We start from the raw sequence: 17,670 nt of genomic DNA, 5'->3' as shown, positions 1-17,670 counted from the left end.
TGTGAATCAAATCTAATCAAGGCAGTGTTCTGCAGTTGGAGCCTGGAAGCCTGCCTGGGAGCACAGCAGGGGAGGATGGCATGAGAGGCAGGGAGCAATAGCAGCCTGCTGGGGCAGAGGTGGGGCACTGAACTGGCCCTAGCAGATGAGATCTGTGCTCTTTTCTTCTCCAAAGCACCTGAACTCCAGGACACACTGGGTGTGCGAGCTGACTCCAGTGAGCCCGAGGCAGTTTCAATTGATGCAACTGCTCTTTGCTCAGCAGCTGAGAGGCCCAGCTTCCTCTGATCTCAGCTGTGTGCAGAAAGCAGCTTCTTCTGTAGCTGTCTCCAGCCTCAGGTGGGCACCTGCACAATGCCATGTGTGGGCACATTCGGTGCCTTTCTCAAGCAAGGATTTAGAATGAGCATATGTGGTCCCTGCAGAAGTTAGTATTCACATGTCAGAGTGAGCAGGAGGAGGAACATACCTTTTTTTGCTCTGGATATGTGATGATGACCCACTTCTATCATGGAGTGACCATACCAGGGACATGCTGATGTGCGTGGTCTGTACTGACCTGCACAGCCGGCGTGACCAGCTCAGAAAGGCAGAGAGGAGGCTTCTCGTCCTCCTGTCTCCTGGTGGGAGGCTGTGGCACTGGAAGCACCGCACCGTGGTTTAGCACACTCTTATTAATGGTAAAGAGAGGAGAGAGGCATCTGAGGACAAAGCATGGCAGGTCTCAGTGCCGAGGGCCTTACTTCTGACTGCTGGCAGCCCGGCCGTGCTTTGCTGGGCTCGAATGCCGGGCAGGACGCGATGCGGTGCGGATGCCCGCCGCGCGGTGTCACTGCCGGTCAAGGCAGCGCAAGGTTGGCCCCGCGGGCTCTGGCACCGCCAGAAGGGAGCCCCAGGGAAGGCGAAGCTGTTCCGTGCCCCTGCGTGTGCCAGATCCTTTTCAATGGGCACGGAAAGGCTGGTTTTCGCAGTATTTTGTCCTGTGTTTCGCTTTCCGTCAGCAAAAGCCTGTAACTACGCTGGGAGGAGCTGCAGACAGGCTTTGCAGAGAGATCTTGAAAACAGAGGGCTGGGCAATCGCCAACTACATAAAGGTCAACAAGGCTGGCTTCTGCATCTGGGAGGGGCCCAGAGCAGCCCCACGGGCAGGGATCTGAAGGTTCTGGTTGACAGCAAGTTGAACACGAAATAGCAATGTGCCCTGGCAGCTCCAAGGGCCACTGTGCCCTGGGATGCCCCAAGCCTAGCACTGCCACTGTGCTAAGGGAGGGATTGTCCCACTCTGCTTTGCGCTGTGTGGCCTCACATCCAGCACTGGGTGTGGGTTTGGGTGATAAGGACATAAAGATATTAAAGAGCATCCAATGGAGGGCTATGAAGATGGTGAAGAGCCTGGAGGACAAGGTGTGTGATGTGTTGAGGAGTGGCAGAGGTCCCTGGATTTGTTCAGCCCCAAGAAGAGGATGCTGAGGGGAGGCCTCATGGTGGGAAAGTTCAACCTCTACTGCCAGATCACCAACATCCTCCTCTGACATTGTGGGCCAACACAATAACATAGGAAGCATTACTTTTGGAGCAGCCCTTGTAACATGAGCTGTCATGCAAGAGTTTCAGACAGTGGGGCATGCACAGAAGGCTTATGTACAGCTCACTCACCCAAAGCAGCACTGAAAGGAAAGGTCCAGAACTTCCTGAGCATGCCCCTGAGTCTGCTACCACCCTGCCTTGTGGTGTCACCACAACAATGATTGATACCACAGGAGAACATATCCTTCTGCTGTCATCTTTGGCTGGGCTATAGCATCTCCTGGCACCATTGTGAGTCAGCAGAAAGCCTCTAGCAACCAACCATTCAGAAAGTGAAAGCTGGGTGTCCTGGACAGAAAACGTCTTTCCCTCCTCAGCCTTGCTCCATCCACTGGTGCTCTTCTTTGCAGGGGTGCTGTGTGGTCACAGGACCAGCCCTCAGGTGGGCCTCTGTCAAGTGATGTGAGCCACAGCACTGCAGGTTAAGGCAGAGAGCTGTTGGAGAGAGTCCAGAGGAGAGCCACAAAGATGATGGGACTGGAGCACCTCCCCTACGAAGACAGGCTGAGGGAGCTGGGCTTGTTCAGCCTGGAGAAAAGAAGGCTGCGGGGTGACCTCACTGCAGCCTTTCATTACCTAAAGGGAGCCTACAAACAGGAGGGGAATCAACTCTTTGAAATGGTAGATAGCAGCAGGACAAGGGGAAATGGTTTTAAGTTGTTAAGTTTTAAGTTGAGGGAGGGAAGATTTAGGTTGGATGTCAGGGGGAAATTCTTTACAGAGAGTGCTGGAACAGCTGCCCGGAGAGGTTGTGGATGCCCTGTCCCTGGAGATGTTCAAGGCCAGGTTGGATGGGGCCCTGGGCAGCCTGCTCTAGAATGGGTAGGTTGGTGGCCCTGCATGTGGCAAGGGGGCTGGAGATTCATGATCCTTGAGGTCCCTTCGAATCCTGGCCATTCTGTGATTCTGTGATTCTGTGGGTTGCTCTCGCTGTTTCTGTGGAAGATCTCGTAACATGTTGTTACCGCCTGTGCCACTGCTGGAATTACAGAATTCTGTCACAGTCTTGCCTTTTGGTTTAAAAATACATTTCATCACTCATCTTTCTAGAAAGAAGCCTCCCAGCATAACTGGAACGCACCCAAAAGGTTGAAAATCCAAAGAGAAAATATCCCACATTTAATTTTATTTTAAATCTGACAACTTTGAAAGCTCATTTTATGTGAAGTGGAAGGGAAGGGGTGGACTTGGGAGGCACAGAATTGGGTGCTGGTGCAGAGTCTCACTGGAACAGTGGGTTTGGAGGGCTGAGCATGCCTGCCCCCAGAGCTCTGCTCATCTGTGTTGGAGCCAGCAACTGGCTTTGAGTTTGAGTAGCTTCTGACACAGATGACACCCTCACCAGCAGGGTTTCTGTAGCAGGAAGTCAGTGGTGCAGCACCTGGGCAAAACACAAACCACTCAGCCATTTTAGCTACATTTATGTGTATGCTCCTGCTTGCCTGAAGAGAGAGAAACAAATTCCTACATTGCCACAGGTAAATTAAACGATGCTGCGTACAACAAATATTGTATAACAAGCTTATTAAAATAGAGAAAGATTGGGCTGCAATGAACAGAGATGTGGGTAGAGATGTGGATTGATGCGTATGCCTCTGCTGATATTTTTGTGTACAGGGATATTTTAAATCAGCTTTGTAGTTGGCAGATTTGCCTTGTGTTGGACAAAGAAGCCAGTCTGGATGCAAGGAAACACTTTTCCCTGTAAGGATAAGTGGACAAGTCACCCAAAGGTGCTGCACAGCCTCCATCCTCAGGAGCACCCAGGACCCAGCTGCACAGTGCCCAGAGCAGCCTGGCCCCACCGGGCTGACACCACGGCCCCTTCCCACCTGGGCTGTCCTCTGGTCTCATCTCTGCTCTTGAGAGGACTAGGCTTTGCCCCACGGCCGCAGCTCAACCCCACATGGCCCACAGATACCCAGTCACTCATTTCCTCCCACTCTGAGCATCTGGGATGCTGTGGGGGTGATGTTATCCCATTCCCTTACTTAGGAGACATCATTAGCAGTAAGTAATTTGCGTAATGCTGCCGCCAGCACCAGACGAGGTGCAGTGAGGTTAAGCGGCCCAGGGAGGTGAGGGCATGCTGTGCCAGGAGGAGATTGCTGCAGGAGGCAGCAGGCAGGATGGCCGGGGATCAGCGTGGGGGGACTCCCTGCTCACTGCCAGCTGCCTGTCTGGCAACAGTGCTAAGGAGCAGAGCTGTGAGGTTCCACCAACCCCAGAGTAGCTGAGGCAAACACCAGTCTGTGTTAAGGAGAGAAGGAAGGAAAGCAGAACTGATGAACCATATAAACTTCATTGGTTTTTGGAGCTTTGCAGTGCTGTGAAGGGAGATGTCAGCTCCCTAGCAAGGGAATTACAGAAGCCAACTTCATGCCATGAGTGCATGTGTTTCTGCTGGGAGATCCTGCAGGGGTATAATGCAGGGATAAATAGAAAGGGCCATGACTGCAATGCACAGCTATCTGGGGCTTTCCCAGCAGAGAAGGGGTTACAGGGATTTTGGAGGCTTGTCTTCCACACTCTGGGGTGGCTGGAGGGGAGAGGAGGGGCTTTCCAGCCTGCATCTCCACAGTCGTGCGCTGGTGATTCCTATTAGAGTGGGAATCACAGAGAGATATGGGCTGTGAATGTAACCTTGTATACAGGGCTATAACGATAACAGCTCTGTGACCTGCACAGGTGCCACCTTCTTGCACTCTCCTGCCCATGAAAAGGATCCATTTGGCCAGGGAGAGCTATCCTTTCCTCACCTTGGTTTCTGCACTATAGTGTACACCAGTGTGCTCAGCCTGGCTTGAGGGAGGCTGCACTTGCACGGAATTTAAAAGCCAAAAGCTTGGTACCACAGGAACCTCACTAAGTGTGCTTTTGTTGTGCTATATGTTGTTTTTAAGCAGAGCTATTCTTAGAACCACACTCACTGACAATTAGAAGGTTCTGTATGGAGTCTGTTGAAAGAGATGAATTTTGCTTCTTAACTGTAGTGACATTTAAAAAAAAAAATAAATTCTCTCTTTGTTCTGCCTTCTTACCTGAAGTAAAAGCCTGCTTAAATCAGTTAACCATCAGCCTACACTTCAGAATAATGCTGCTAAAAATGAAGCGTAAAATTAGCCTGTCATTTTGCTGTCGCTCACATGGGATGTGAGCTATCCTTCTGCAAAGCTTTTACTTTCCAGTAACGTGACTTTGTGGTGGGTGGGTGCAAGGACTTGCAGCACTGGCCACCCCTGTCAGTGCAGCCATGTGTGCAGCCAGTGGGTAGAGATCATCTCAGTTTAGGGCTGTTTTCTTTTTGTCACCTCTGATTGCTCACTGCTGGGCCCCTCCAGGCTGTTCTCTGGCAGAGACGTCAGTGTGCCAGCAGCCCACCCCTGCTTTCAGGCACCAGCCCACACCGATCCCAAACTCCCTCTCTGCTTTGAAAGCTTATTTCTTTCCAGAGACAGGAGTGGCTGCAGGTAAAAGACACTGATGCCCAAAATACCCCCTCTCCTTGAACATATTCATATAGTTTCTAGTTCGTAGCTCTTTCTCACTGAGCCTTAAAACTCCTGCTGGAGTCGGAGGAAGGAAACAAGGCAATGGGGCTGGGCTGGGAGCTGCCAGCCTGGGACACCCCACCCAGCCCCACAGCAGCCTGTGGGTGGGCAGTGACACCCCCCGCGCGCTTGGCTTCGTACATCTCCACACATCAAACAGCCTGTGTTTGCAGAGTCACACTCCAGTGACAACAGCAGTTTCTTGGCTCAGGGAAAGCAGCATTGCCAATGCCACAAAGAGCTCCACATGGCTTTGCTACTGGTGAGTGGCGCTGATGTTTTCCTAAAATAGGTGAAACAGTTTTGACACACTGTCAGAAATAAATAGAAGGTTTTTGTTTTTTTTTTGGCAGCTTGACCTTGTAGGAAGTGGAATTCACAGTCCTGTGGCTTGCAAGTTGCTGGTCCCTACTGTGTCCTAGTGCCCCAGTGCTGGGGTAGTGTGAGCACACAATGGGCAAGGCAGGGATGGATGCCTATTCTAAAACCTGCTGTTAAAAAAGGAGGAGCAATATAATTGAATTTAAAAGGCATTGGTCCATCTTCTCGTTGAGCTCTTTATACAGCATAGTCATTCCTTCTTCTGAGTTTCCTATTTACACACTTATTAAACCCAGCTGTCTGCCCCTTATATTCTGTCCCCTTCAAGACAGTCACTAAATATGTGTTCAAAGCCCCAGGTGTGTGCCTGCAGCTTTGTGCATAGCAGGACAGGCAGGAGCAAGATCTGGTAATAGAGAACAATGGGAGTTCACAGCTTCCTGCTATTTCTGTTGCTCTTAGATGCTCATAAAGCCTGGTGCTTCACAGCCATACAGTGATATCTGCAGTGATTACACTCTGTCTTTGCCGTTTCTGTTTCTTTTTTTCTTTTTTTGCTGATATGAAAGACTAACTCCCTGCCTCTGTGCCTTACTGCCATTGAATTCCTGCAACACAACTCCTGACCCCCAGAGTGCCTCAAGCACAGTTTATCCAGTGATATGAGGTCTTATTCCCCAGTCTAAAGCCAAACTGGAGTTTTGATGTGTGCGATGAGCACAGGCTGACCATCCCTCCCTTTGCGTGTCACTGGCTGACCTCTACCAAAACATTAACCTAGCAGTCATGCCACATTCAGCTGTGAAACGAGTGCTGGTGCCCTCAGCCCAGCAGAAGGCCCAGCATTACATCTCTAATTCATTATGTGCCGGCTTAGGGAAGTGTCTGGATCCTTGGCTGCCATAAATTGTTAGGATTGTGCTAACCTTGGCAGACCTACCTGCCCTTGCAGTGCATAATCGCCCCTTAGGAGCCCGTGCCATTAACTAGACAGATGGTCTTAATCCCTCTCTTCCTGGCTGGTTGTGCACATCATGACTGAGACTTACCAGACCTCAAGGACTAAATGTCACTGGAAATCGAATGACCACTGCCTGTGCAGCTGTCCCTCTGGCCAAGTTGGAGCAGGTGGCAGGCGGGAGGCTCTCCATATGCTACCTGCTCTGCCACTGGGAAGAAGGCAGGTCTTCAGGACACACCTCTGTAAAGAATGAATAAGCTACCCATGGATCTAAATAATAGATTCAGTAGCCAGGAAACACCACGAGGAGTAAATACACAGCTAGATCTGCCCCAGACATCTGGATCAAGATGCTGAGAGCTCCTGTAAGGGATGAACAGTGTTTCTGCTGAAAGCAGCATTTCTCACTGGTGTTATGCTGTCATTACAGGTGATATCATAACACATTTGTATTTTTGTTTGTCAGGCTCTGGTATGCGTGAGAGGAAAAAAACAAACAAGCAGAAGTTCTGTTGTACAAGCTCAGCAAACACTTCAGCTTACACAACTCTGTGTTTCTTCCTTCTTTGTTCCCTCATGCTACTGCCTCAGCTGTTTTTGAGAACTGGCCCTGCTACTTTCAAAAGTGCCATGCTGTCCATGGGAATTGCCCAGCTGGCAGCAAGGAGTCCAGTGGAAGCTGCTTGTTGTGCCAGTGTTCCCTCCACCATCACCTGTTTCCATGTCTCTTGGTCCTGTGATGCCCACATAATTTCCTCTGCATTCACCTGCCTGCTTTCTTATGATGGCACACGAAGCACATCAGTTCAGTGCCTAGGAGTGGGCCCCCAGAGTCAACGTGATATTTTTGGCCGCCCTCTGGGGCACTTTTCAAATCCATAGCAAAACCTTTCAGTAGAGTTAATGAATTATTCTGCAGTTTCTGGAATGCTCAGACATTTCAGAGCTAATCCTCCTCTAGCTCCATCAATGCAAACACATCAGCATTTCTCCTTTTCAGCTTCTTTGCATTTGATGTACTGGTACAAGACCAGGTTCATTCTGGCAGAGCTGAATTTCATGAATCATGGCAAGCCATTCTCTGCAGAGATGATAATAGATCTAATATTCTATCATTATCCCACAAAGCATCAGGAATGTGCTGGGTAAATATTTGCAGCAAAATGAGGCAAGTTGAAATTTCCAGCTAGGCTTCGGTCTCCGGTGCCTGAGCTGGGTTAAAATCTGACCTTCCACTCTTATAGCCTGGGTGTACAACAGACACAAATGATTTGCTCCAAGCAGGGCTGGCATGAAAGTAAAGATATGGGGGAGACATCCCTAGCAAGAGTTTGCTGTCATGTACTCAAAGGTTTGATCCTATGGTGGTGTGAAGAGAGTGGACTCAAAACACTTGTGGTGGTGATTCACTTTAAGCTGAATATCGTATCTTTCAGGATAAAAGTTGCAGTCATAAGAAATGTACCTCACTGGAAGGCAAAACAGATGAGTGAGATATTAAGGCACCAGATCTGCTAGAGTGACTCAGCCTCTCACATGTACACATGCTGTATTTCATGGCACAGTAATAATTACAGATGCACTGTTTATTTTAGCCCAACTTCCTCCACAATCACTAGATCAGCAACAAAACATGAAGAAGACCATTTCTCCACCTGTTCCTGTGAAGGGTAGTGTAGCCCTTTGTAAGGGGCAGCTTCACAGCTACAGAGAGCCCACTGAATCCTTGAGGCAGACAGTCCATGTCAGCACCACAGTTCAGCCCCAAAACTTCTTCACACCATGGTTCCTATAAGGATGTTGGGCTGAAATCTGAGCAGGAACTGCGGCCATCTGTCCTAACTCAGTTCAGAGCCCAACATTCCTGTGGTCTGACCCAGAAGACTGGAAGGTCTTTCATGAGTCTCAATCTGTGACAGGCCACGATGGAAGAATGCAGAGCAACGCCTTGATTGCACTGTTCTATAAAGACATTGAAGACATTGGGGTTGGTATTTCTATACAAGGCACAAAGACTGCTGCTTCGTGACAGTTCATAAGCACTGCAAAGTTTCATTTCTCCAGTTCAGGGACCTGGTGGGAACTTGGGTACAAGGATAAGTGCTTTCATCCCCAGCCAAAGGAGGAAGGCCAGTCTCACAAGCTGTACAGTGAGCACGTTAAGGGGCAGTGAGGAAGATGGACCACTTTTCAAGGATGTAGACTGCAAGCTGCTGGGCACCAAAATCTGAGGAATCAGTCTGCTGCTGCCAAAGTACAGCCCATTCCTCAGAGTTCATGTCACCTCTTTGGACACTACCATCAAGATGATTTGTGATCTAACAGCAGCAGGAGGGAAAGCTAAGATGCCAGTTGGACCTTCTGCAATTTGCATTAGCAATAAGCAGCCGAAAGAGGACCAGCTCGTTTCTTTTACATTTTGCTTTTTGTCAGTAATTTTCTGGAGATTCCTCTAGCTGTGCAACCTGCTGCTAAAGCAGGGGCCCCCTGAGGCAGCAGCATCTAGCCATTTCTCTTCAAGACTGTAGCTTGGTCACTGAGGTTTCTGTTTCATCTTTTGCTAGCACTGCTAGGTCTGCATTAAAAAAAAAAAAAAAAGAAAGAAAGAAAAAAAAAAGCCAGCATTGACTATTATAGAATGTATTATTTAGGAGAATTGGGAAAAAAAAGAGTTTTAGAGAAGCAAGAGTATTCTTGCAGAGGGTCAGTAGGGTTGGGCCCAGGGTGATGAGTCCCTGCTTTTATCATGGATCCCAGCCTGGAGCATGGCTCAGTCCCCACTCCCTGCTGGTGGCCTACTGCTGCAGACTGCAAGCAAGGTGTGTCCCTTGCCGAAACAAGGGATGTAGATCATGGCCCCCTTAGATACTGCACTGGGAATGGCACCTACTGTTGCATTTCAAACCTCTTTTTTCTCTGTAAGACTGGAGAGGCTGAGTACAGTGGGATAGAGACTGTCTTTTTACAAAGAATTATTTGAATGTAACATTGAACAGTGATGTTCTTTTTTTTTGTTTTCTGTTTTTGCTAACTTGCACAAGGGAATGGCTTGTCTTTTCTTGATATAAGGGGGTGGACAGCTTTAGCAGATGAAAAGAACGTCTTGCTTCTGCATTTTCTCTCCAGACTGCCTCTGCTCTTTCTCTCAGAGCTGACTTATCACTCAGTTCTCAGGTTTTCAGCACCTCCAGCCCTCCTTATCTCAACAAATAAACCCAACCATGAAACATATTTTTCACAGTGGAGTCAAAGATACTGAGATCCTTCAAGTTCTGGGATTTCCTTGTAGGTAAGGTGCACAGTGAGTTCAGCACCTTGTGAAGTCAGAGCCTACATTGAATGACTTTTTCCTGAGACCACATTCTTTAGCACAGTAGCTGTGATTTGCTTGGTCTGCATATGGGGAGGAAATCTTCACTGAGGTCAGCATTGTTTCCCATTTTTCCCTTCGAGTTCCTACAACTAATCCAGGATCTAATATCCCTCTGAATTTTCAAACAAGCTTCATCTTCAGAGAAGATATATAGTGTGCCTTGGAGGCATAGTGTATATATGTCCAAGTGTCTGACCTGGGAGTTGGGGTTGGCCCTCACTGCTTCATCTCACAAAAAAGCAATGCTCCAGAGACACATTTATCTGCCTTTCTTGCAACTCTGAGCACTAATGCTGTTCCTCAAACTAAGAATAGATTGTCTTCATCTTGATGGCTGTCAAAAAACAGCATGGACCAGAACAGCAAATCTTAGTGCAGGCCAAATCCTTCTGTTGGTTGCATGGACTTCTCTGCAACTACATGAAAGTTAATGGTGCATCAGGGACACTGTGGTATAGAGGTAGTACCGTAACAAAGAAGGGCTGGTTGAAAAGACACTCTTAGAGCTCTCTCTGGTTCCCTTATCTCAGTGTAATTCCAATACAGTCTCACAGGGAGAGCCTGGCTCTGCTGGTAATTTTTATTAGTGTCCATTGGGACTGACAGGAGAATATATTTATATCATTTTGCAATTACTTTCTTGTCAGGAAGGACCAAAAGCACTTGGAGTGAAGGCTTGAGGAAGAAATGCTCCGAACTAATGGGAAAAACAGCCCAGAATGAAATTCAATGATGATGAAAGCAAAATGATGTATTCAGGAATGTACAACAATATATATGGTGGAAATATTGCAAAATAAGACTTGGAGGTCACAGCAGGTCATAAGATAAATACAAATCAATAGAATGATACCGTGGCAGGTGTTCTTCCTGTTGACTTGGTTTAAGAAGGAGACAAATCGTGTTAATTTATGTGAAGCAGAACTTATGCTACATCTAAGGAAACATGCTGTTGTTGTGGAAATTGTGAAGCACAGCTAGTAGCCAGAAGAGGCTGCAGGACCCTTGACAGTGGTGATTTAACAACAGATTAGATGAATGGCTTTCATGCTTCATACTGCTCAGCCATGGTGGTGGGTGAGGTGGCCTTTCTGGTCACTTCTTCACTGGTGCCTTCTGGCTGGCCTGGAGTTGTTCCTGCCTTCATTTGGATGCAACCTTACCCTTAAATCCTTGTTTGAGGGAATATATTTTCACTGCAGAAATAATCTCCTGGTGTCTATAGGCAGTGAGAATAAGGCCTGGAGGGAGAAAGTTTTTGCTCTGCACAACCATTGTACAAAGCTGCTGAACATCTCCATGTGGAAGAAGAGGTCATCAGAGGGCATCTCAGCAACGACATGCTCATAAAGTCCTGTGTGGACTCTGCAAAAAGGAATGAGAAAGTGGCATTTTGTGGACATATGTTAAGAATAGAAAAAGCAGCCTTGGCCTGCCTTTGAGGAAATAATGTAAGAGGATTGGACTTCGCAGCACTCATGTACACTTTGAGCAGATCCTTCTCTGCTAAAACAGAGATTATTTCAGAAAGTTGCCAAGCAACACAGGGGCCCTGTATTGTAAAGTCTATATAATGCACATATTTGCTTCTAAAAAATGAAAAGAAGGCCAAATCAAGAACAAAACCTTGCTTTTCTGAGCTTCTGTTGTGTTTCTTGTCCCCCTCTACTGCTTTAACACAGGACCCCTCTCAAGTCCCCCCATTCCTCTTTTGCTTCATTTTCTGTCCTGTGTACAAAGGGACAATGAAAAAGCATAGAAGGAGGCGAAACTGTAACAACACTGCAGTAAATAGGGAGATATCAGTAAAGTTAGACATTAGTGTGCGTTTGGGCATTTCCATATAGATCTTGATAAATGCAGCCCAGCTTTGCACCAGTTTCGTATCTCCTTTTGTTGAAAGGGTAGTTGCTGTAAAGCTCAGAAGAGGGGAAAAGGAGGGGAAAGAGAAGTTACAGAATCACTGAGACATTAAGTTAGTTTGGAAGGAGCACTAAGGTCATCTAGTCCAACCACCAACCCATCACCCCCACTGCCACTAAACCACATCCCTCAGTGCCACATTTACCCTTTTCTTGAACTCTTCCAGAGATGATGACTCCACCACCACCCCAGGCAGCCTGTTCCAATGGATTTAATGGTATACTTTTGGTCATTTTTCACTATTTTAGGTTGTACTCATTACTCTGAGGGAGCCTGTGAACAAAAGACTTTAAAGCTGCTGCTGTGGAAGTGCTGAGGATTTGCAGACACTGTGTATGTAGAGGGGTGGGAGGCAGAGATCTGTGCTCAGTCCCAGTCATGCTTCCCCTTCATTTCTTCTGTGCAGACTGAGCCTGAAGATCCCTTTCCTCTCCATTCAGCAGCACGCTCACTGTTTCTTTATGTTAATGCAAAGGCCAAGCAATAATTGAAATACTTCCTTCTTTTTTGAAAATATAGATGTTTTAAACTTCTTTTTCCATCAGCAGATTGTTGGAAGAGTTGTTAGCCTCTGAAATGTGGTTAATCTTTGAACAAATAGACTTTAAACAGCACGCTGTTGTCTAGCAACTATACTATAAACAGCCCTCCATTTGTCTCCTGTGGGTAATCACTGATTTCTCGGGGATTAAAGCTTAAGTAACACTCCAATCTAGGTGCGTGCATCAGACCACGGCGTATTACAGCAGATTATTCCTCCTGGCATACAGTTTGTTTAACCATTTAGAATCACAGCAGACAACTGATAGCTGCAACGATATGAAAATGGGCACTAGCTTGTCAAATAATTAATATTTTGAGTCAGGACATAGAATAGATATTGGCAGGCTCTAAAGCATTTCTGTCGCACAGTAGGGTGGGATGGCAGATAAGCATCAAACTAGAAGATCTTATCTAGGCTGAGCCTGATTTGTTCCAAATTTATCTTGCTAGCTGCTGCCCACCAGCTTCAGTGCATGCTCTTGCATTTGCTCCCTCACAACACAGGTATGAAGTTTTGCCTTCCAGCAATGCACAGAACTATGCTGCAGTCATACTGCAACTCACAAAGGCTCCAGATTGGTAGAGCTGAATGCCTACGTGTTGTGAATTTAATAGATGCATCTGCTTCCATAGATCACTGTCTACTTAAGAGACCAAAACCATGTGTTGTTGCTAAATCACTGCGTTTAACACCTTCCCTAGTCAAGCTTCCCTGCTGCCTGTGCAGTCTTTTGTTGCTGGTAGCATAATGCTGGGTAATGGTTGGATGGGTGGCCTGAAGCTGGCCGCAAGGAAAGAGCAATTGTTCAGCTGAATTTAAATAGGAGGGGAAAAAAAAAAAGGAGAGAGAGAGAAATAAAGAAATGACGGGCTCTAGATTTAGAATAAATCTCAGCATCTGTGGGATTAGAGTTTCAAATGTTGACCTCCCACGCAGAAAGAAATACAAGTCTGTGGGTGGCTAATGCTACATTTCCTTTATAAAATAGAGGTTTAACCGAAGGAATTATAATCAGGACATTTATCTTAAGATTTACCCTTAAGAATTCCCATTTTGAAGAGATCAAGTTTGACATGATCTGAAAAAACAAACTTTCACTGGCGTTTACCATTCCTAGCCTGCCCTGACGAGGCTTGCTGGGAGCCTACAGGCAGCCACTGAGATTTCTCTTTGTCCTGGCAATTCTCAAGCTTCCCAGGGTTTAAATATGTAGTCAGGAGGAAGCAGATACGACACATTCAGTTCACCTGTCAAAAACCTGGTGTGCAGCAATGGGTAAATCGTTGTGACTGTGCCCTGCTTTTTCCAGCCCAGCTGAGCTGGAGCAGCTCCTGCAGCTTCTGCAGCAGCAGACCCCTCCGTCTCCAGATGAAATCAGAGAAAATATGGGGGAGCAGGGAGCCTGGGACTGAGCCAGCGTGGGCATTGCAGTACAGCAGCTTTTGTTTCCAGCTGTGCCCAAAGGCATCTGGTGCTCGTGGCCAGCATACAATAGCATAGCATGTTGACAGAGCAGCACGAGAGGCAGCACAAACGCTGAGCTGAGGCCCATATTGACACCAGTGCTTTCCCAAGAGTGAGGCTGAAGACATAGCAAATACGTCAGGGAATGTGGGCTTAATACAAATTCCATCAGGTTGCTTCTCTTTGAAGTACCATCACTTCAGAAACTTTTAGTAAGTGGTCGTTAGCATTGGAAAGTGGTGATCCTACTTTCCTAACTGTATGACGTAGGCTTTAAGATCTTACCATGTAGTGACAAGGATTTTATACCCTGCACCTTTTCTCAAACGTTTTGATGAAGTCCCTGAAAGACCCATAAGGATACAGGCACATTCTGAAGCTCAGAAGAACGGGCACTTCTTTCTCTAGGAGGTACAACACTGTCATCCTGCTGGGGCTGATGTGGGGTTTCAGTTTCTGCCTCCAGAGGACCTTTCACTGTTGTGTTCTCCAGTCTCAAATCCCCAGAGCAGTTCCCTAATGGTCCTTATCTTCTCCCTTCCCACTGATCTCTCCCACAGGAGATGCTTCTATTAAAGCTGATATTTCTTGCACAATGCATCCCATAAAAATTCAGTGGTATAATTAGTTTATATACTGTGTGGAGCAAAAAGAAATTATTGTTATTCTCTGTGTATCTATATTCATTTGAAGAAATGTAGCATTATTATTTTTCCTTTCTTTCTTTCTTTCTTTCTTTCTTTCTTTCTTTCTTTCTTTCTTTCTTTCTTTCTTTCTTTCTTTCTTTCTTTCTTTCTTTCTTTCTTTCTTTCTTTCTTTCTTTCTTTCTTTCTTTCTTTCTTTCTTTCTTTCTTTCTTTCTTTCTTTCTTTCTTTCTTTCTTTCTTTCTTTCTTTCTTTCTTTCTTTCTTTCTTTCTTTCTTTCTTTCTTTCTTTCTTTCTTTCTTTCTTTTTTTTTCCTTTCTGTTGTCAAACTCCCTTTCAAGTCATCTCAGATCCCTCTGTTGATTTCAGTAGACTCTGGAACAAGAGTCCAAGAGTACCAGGACCAGTACCTGGTCTAGTGGTTGGTGACCCTGCACATGGCTGGGGGGTTGAAACTAGATGATCATCGTAGTCCTTTTCAACCCAGACCATTTTATTCTATGATAAGAATATGGGACTCTAGAACCGAGTACGGGCAAGGTCTTGGCCCTGTTGAATTTAATACTAAAATTCCTCTTGTATTGAGCAGATCCAGAAGAGAACAGTTTGAAACCCATTGGGGTTAATGAAAAATTTGTCAATAGCTGTCTGTTCTCCAAGAAACAGTGTAAGATGACATGATGCATGTTAGAGTAAGACAAAGAAAAAAAAACTGCAAATACAGTGTGAAAGCAGCTGTCTTTTGTACTGGAGGAATTTTCCTCATACAAAGAAAATCACTGCTTAGAAAATTAGTACTGCAGGTAAGGCTGATGTCATGGACTGTGTCAACTTTAATATCTTTTGGAGATTATTATATGTTAATAGTTTACATTAGGAACCAAGCAATCAGACAGAGTGCAATTAAGAGCATAATCACGGATATTTTTGACATCTGTCTACTATTAGGTTCCATAGCATTTTTTTTTTTTGCATCTCCCACCCTGCAGCCTAGAGCTTTCAATTAATTTACTGTGACCATCTGTGTTGTAATTTTTGCTGCTCAGCTTGCCTTTCTACATCTGTTTTTCAGCTGAATATTTCATGACACTTCATCATTTTCACTCATTGTGCTAAAAACATGGAACTAATATTTGCTCAGTTAAGTTGCTCGGTTAAGATAATCAGCAATTAAGCAGCCCACCGCACTGCTGTCAAATGCTCTTTGTAATGGCGAACAGAAAGGCAAGAAGGAAATAACATTTAAAAATTCCTTATCAGATTGCCTGGTGCTGTTGAGCTGCAATGCAGAGTACAACCATTGGTGGTTCCACCAGCTACTTAGGGTGCACGCTTATGGGATGTCTAAGAGAGAAGGGGTTATGTTGTGGCTGGAAGGCTACTGTGCTGCTCCCCAGGTGCATGTATTTTTGAAGGGCCTGAGCCCTCCAAGCACTCAGGGTGCTTGAAAGCACAGGAGGCTCAGAGTGCATCCAGCCTCTCTTCATTCTGTCAGTAGCAACAAGCAGTCAGTGCTGCTGCAGCGAGTGGACAATGGATGCAACAATGAAAGATTTGTAGGCTTTTACCACCTGCTCCCATCAACATGAGGGGTGCAGTGCTACCAGCAGGTAATTCCCTCCACCTCCGTCACTCCACAAAGCAGAGATTTTCTATTGCTTTGTCTTTGAAAGCTTTGAAAGTTTTGGTTCAGGGCTCGCTGTCTACACTTGCCCAGGATGTACATCTTTGATGAGAATTCACAGCTTCTGCCTACATTCTCCTCCCTTAAATTTCTTCCTTTATTTTAACTAATACACACTGTAAATGATATATTCCCATTCCTGGCATTGCAGCAGCCCATGATTCTGTTTTCTGTGGCCTCAGGATCTCTAGATTTTAGTAATTTTCTCCTGAAAGAGGGATGGGAAGCAAAAAAATGCCATCAGAGCCTCCTCAGACACAATGCCAAGCTTGTCACAGGAGCTCACCTGAGCTGAGAGGAGAAAGGCTGCTCACTCAGAGCTATCCTTGCAAGAACATTATGGTATGATTATCTGAAGACAAAGGTCTTCAAGTGATGCAGTCCCTTGTGAAGTACAATGCAGTCCCTTGTGAAGTACAGCTCTTGCTGCAGTAGACCTATCTAACAGATTGCCCTGAGAAACACCAGCGCGTTCTCTTCTTCCTCCAGCTGTGCACTGGAACACCATATCTGAGCACCCTCCTCTACTCACCCAGGTACAATTATTTGGGTTGCTTTCTGCCCCTTGGGGCAGGAGGCAGCCATCAGCAGATGAGGTATCTGACCCAAGCCATTCAGCCTTGATGTTCATGGCCTCATGCCCGTGACCGGTAATGCAATACAGAGGGAAGAGAGGGCAGCCCCACAGTGGGGGGGGAGGGGCACAGAGAGTGAGATGCACTGGAAGAGGCACGGCAGCCTCACCGACTTTTCTCAAATGAGCCTCAGTGCAAAAAGGCTGGGGACTGCAGCTGATGGCTGAATGGACTTTTTCTTTTTTGCTCATAGTGCATTCGCATGTGGGTGGGCTGACTGGATTTGAAGTAAACAGCAGGAAGAAGATCTTCCCAGTGAATGAAAAACTGCCTCACTGAGGGAAAACAACCATGACAGAAATATGACAAATAGCTCTGTAAGTGGCACTTTTCTAAGGAACATTTTAAGCCTTTGGGAAAGGCAATGTTCCCTCTGAGAGCCCCATTATATTCAATGACACACTTCAATTACCTTAGCCAAAAGCCAACAGGGCCAGTAACACATTATTCTTGCTTTCTGACAGTGATGAAGTGAGATTATTTGCTCATGGTCAAACCTATGCAGAAGATAGTGGCACTTTAATTGCTGCTGATCAGAGAAGTCCATCTTGAGTGCCAGAGCCAGAGATCTGTGACTTTGACACTGAAACATGAAGGTTCTGCATTTAGCATCACAGGGGCTGAAGGTGCAGTGCCAATGATGTGCTCAGATGAGTTGGGGCACTGAGCAATGGCAAGAAGCAGCAGAGCCAAATGGACTGTACTACAAATTACCATATGGTGAAATTTCATTGTCACGTGTCATGGAAAACAGCGCTGAATACAGCTCTACTCCATCTTTATTAGCAGAGAACTGCTAAGCAACTGATGGTTTGACTGATGACCGATCAGCTCGTGTCATATTGGCGCAGCAGTGCAGGAGCTCTTGCTTTCAACTGCTATATAAGAGAGAGGGCAGATGAGTGCTCTCTCCCGTACCTCCAAAGCAATGCTCCTGAACATACTTCCCAACCACCTGTGTGTGCGATTTGTGGCAGGAATTC

General features: G+C 46.3%; 1 long non-coding RNA gene across 1 annotated transcript in view; it reads right to left on the bottom strand.

The window, feature by feature from the left end:
* The window catches only part of LOC125689325 (uncharacterized), a 249,516-nt gene that overhangs the window by 201,799 nt on the left and 30,047 nt on the right, over nt 1-17,670 (bottom strand). The gene's annotated exons all lie outside the window — the stretch shown is intronic.

This window comes from Lagopus muta, chromosome 2 (genome assembly GCF_023343835.1).
Source record: "Lagopus muta isolate bLagMut1 chromosome 2, bLagMut1 primary, whole genome shotgun sequence".
Classification (NCBI taxonomy): domain Eukaryota; kingdom Metazoa; phylum Chordata; class Aves; order Galliformes; family Phasianidae; genus Lagopus; species Lagopus muta.
This window is presented reverse-complemented; position numbering and strand designations above follow the sequence as displayed.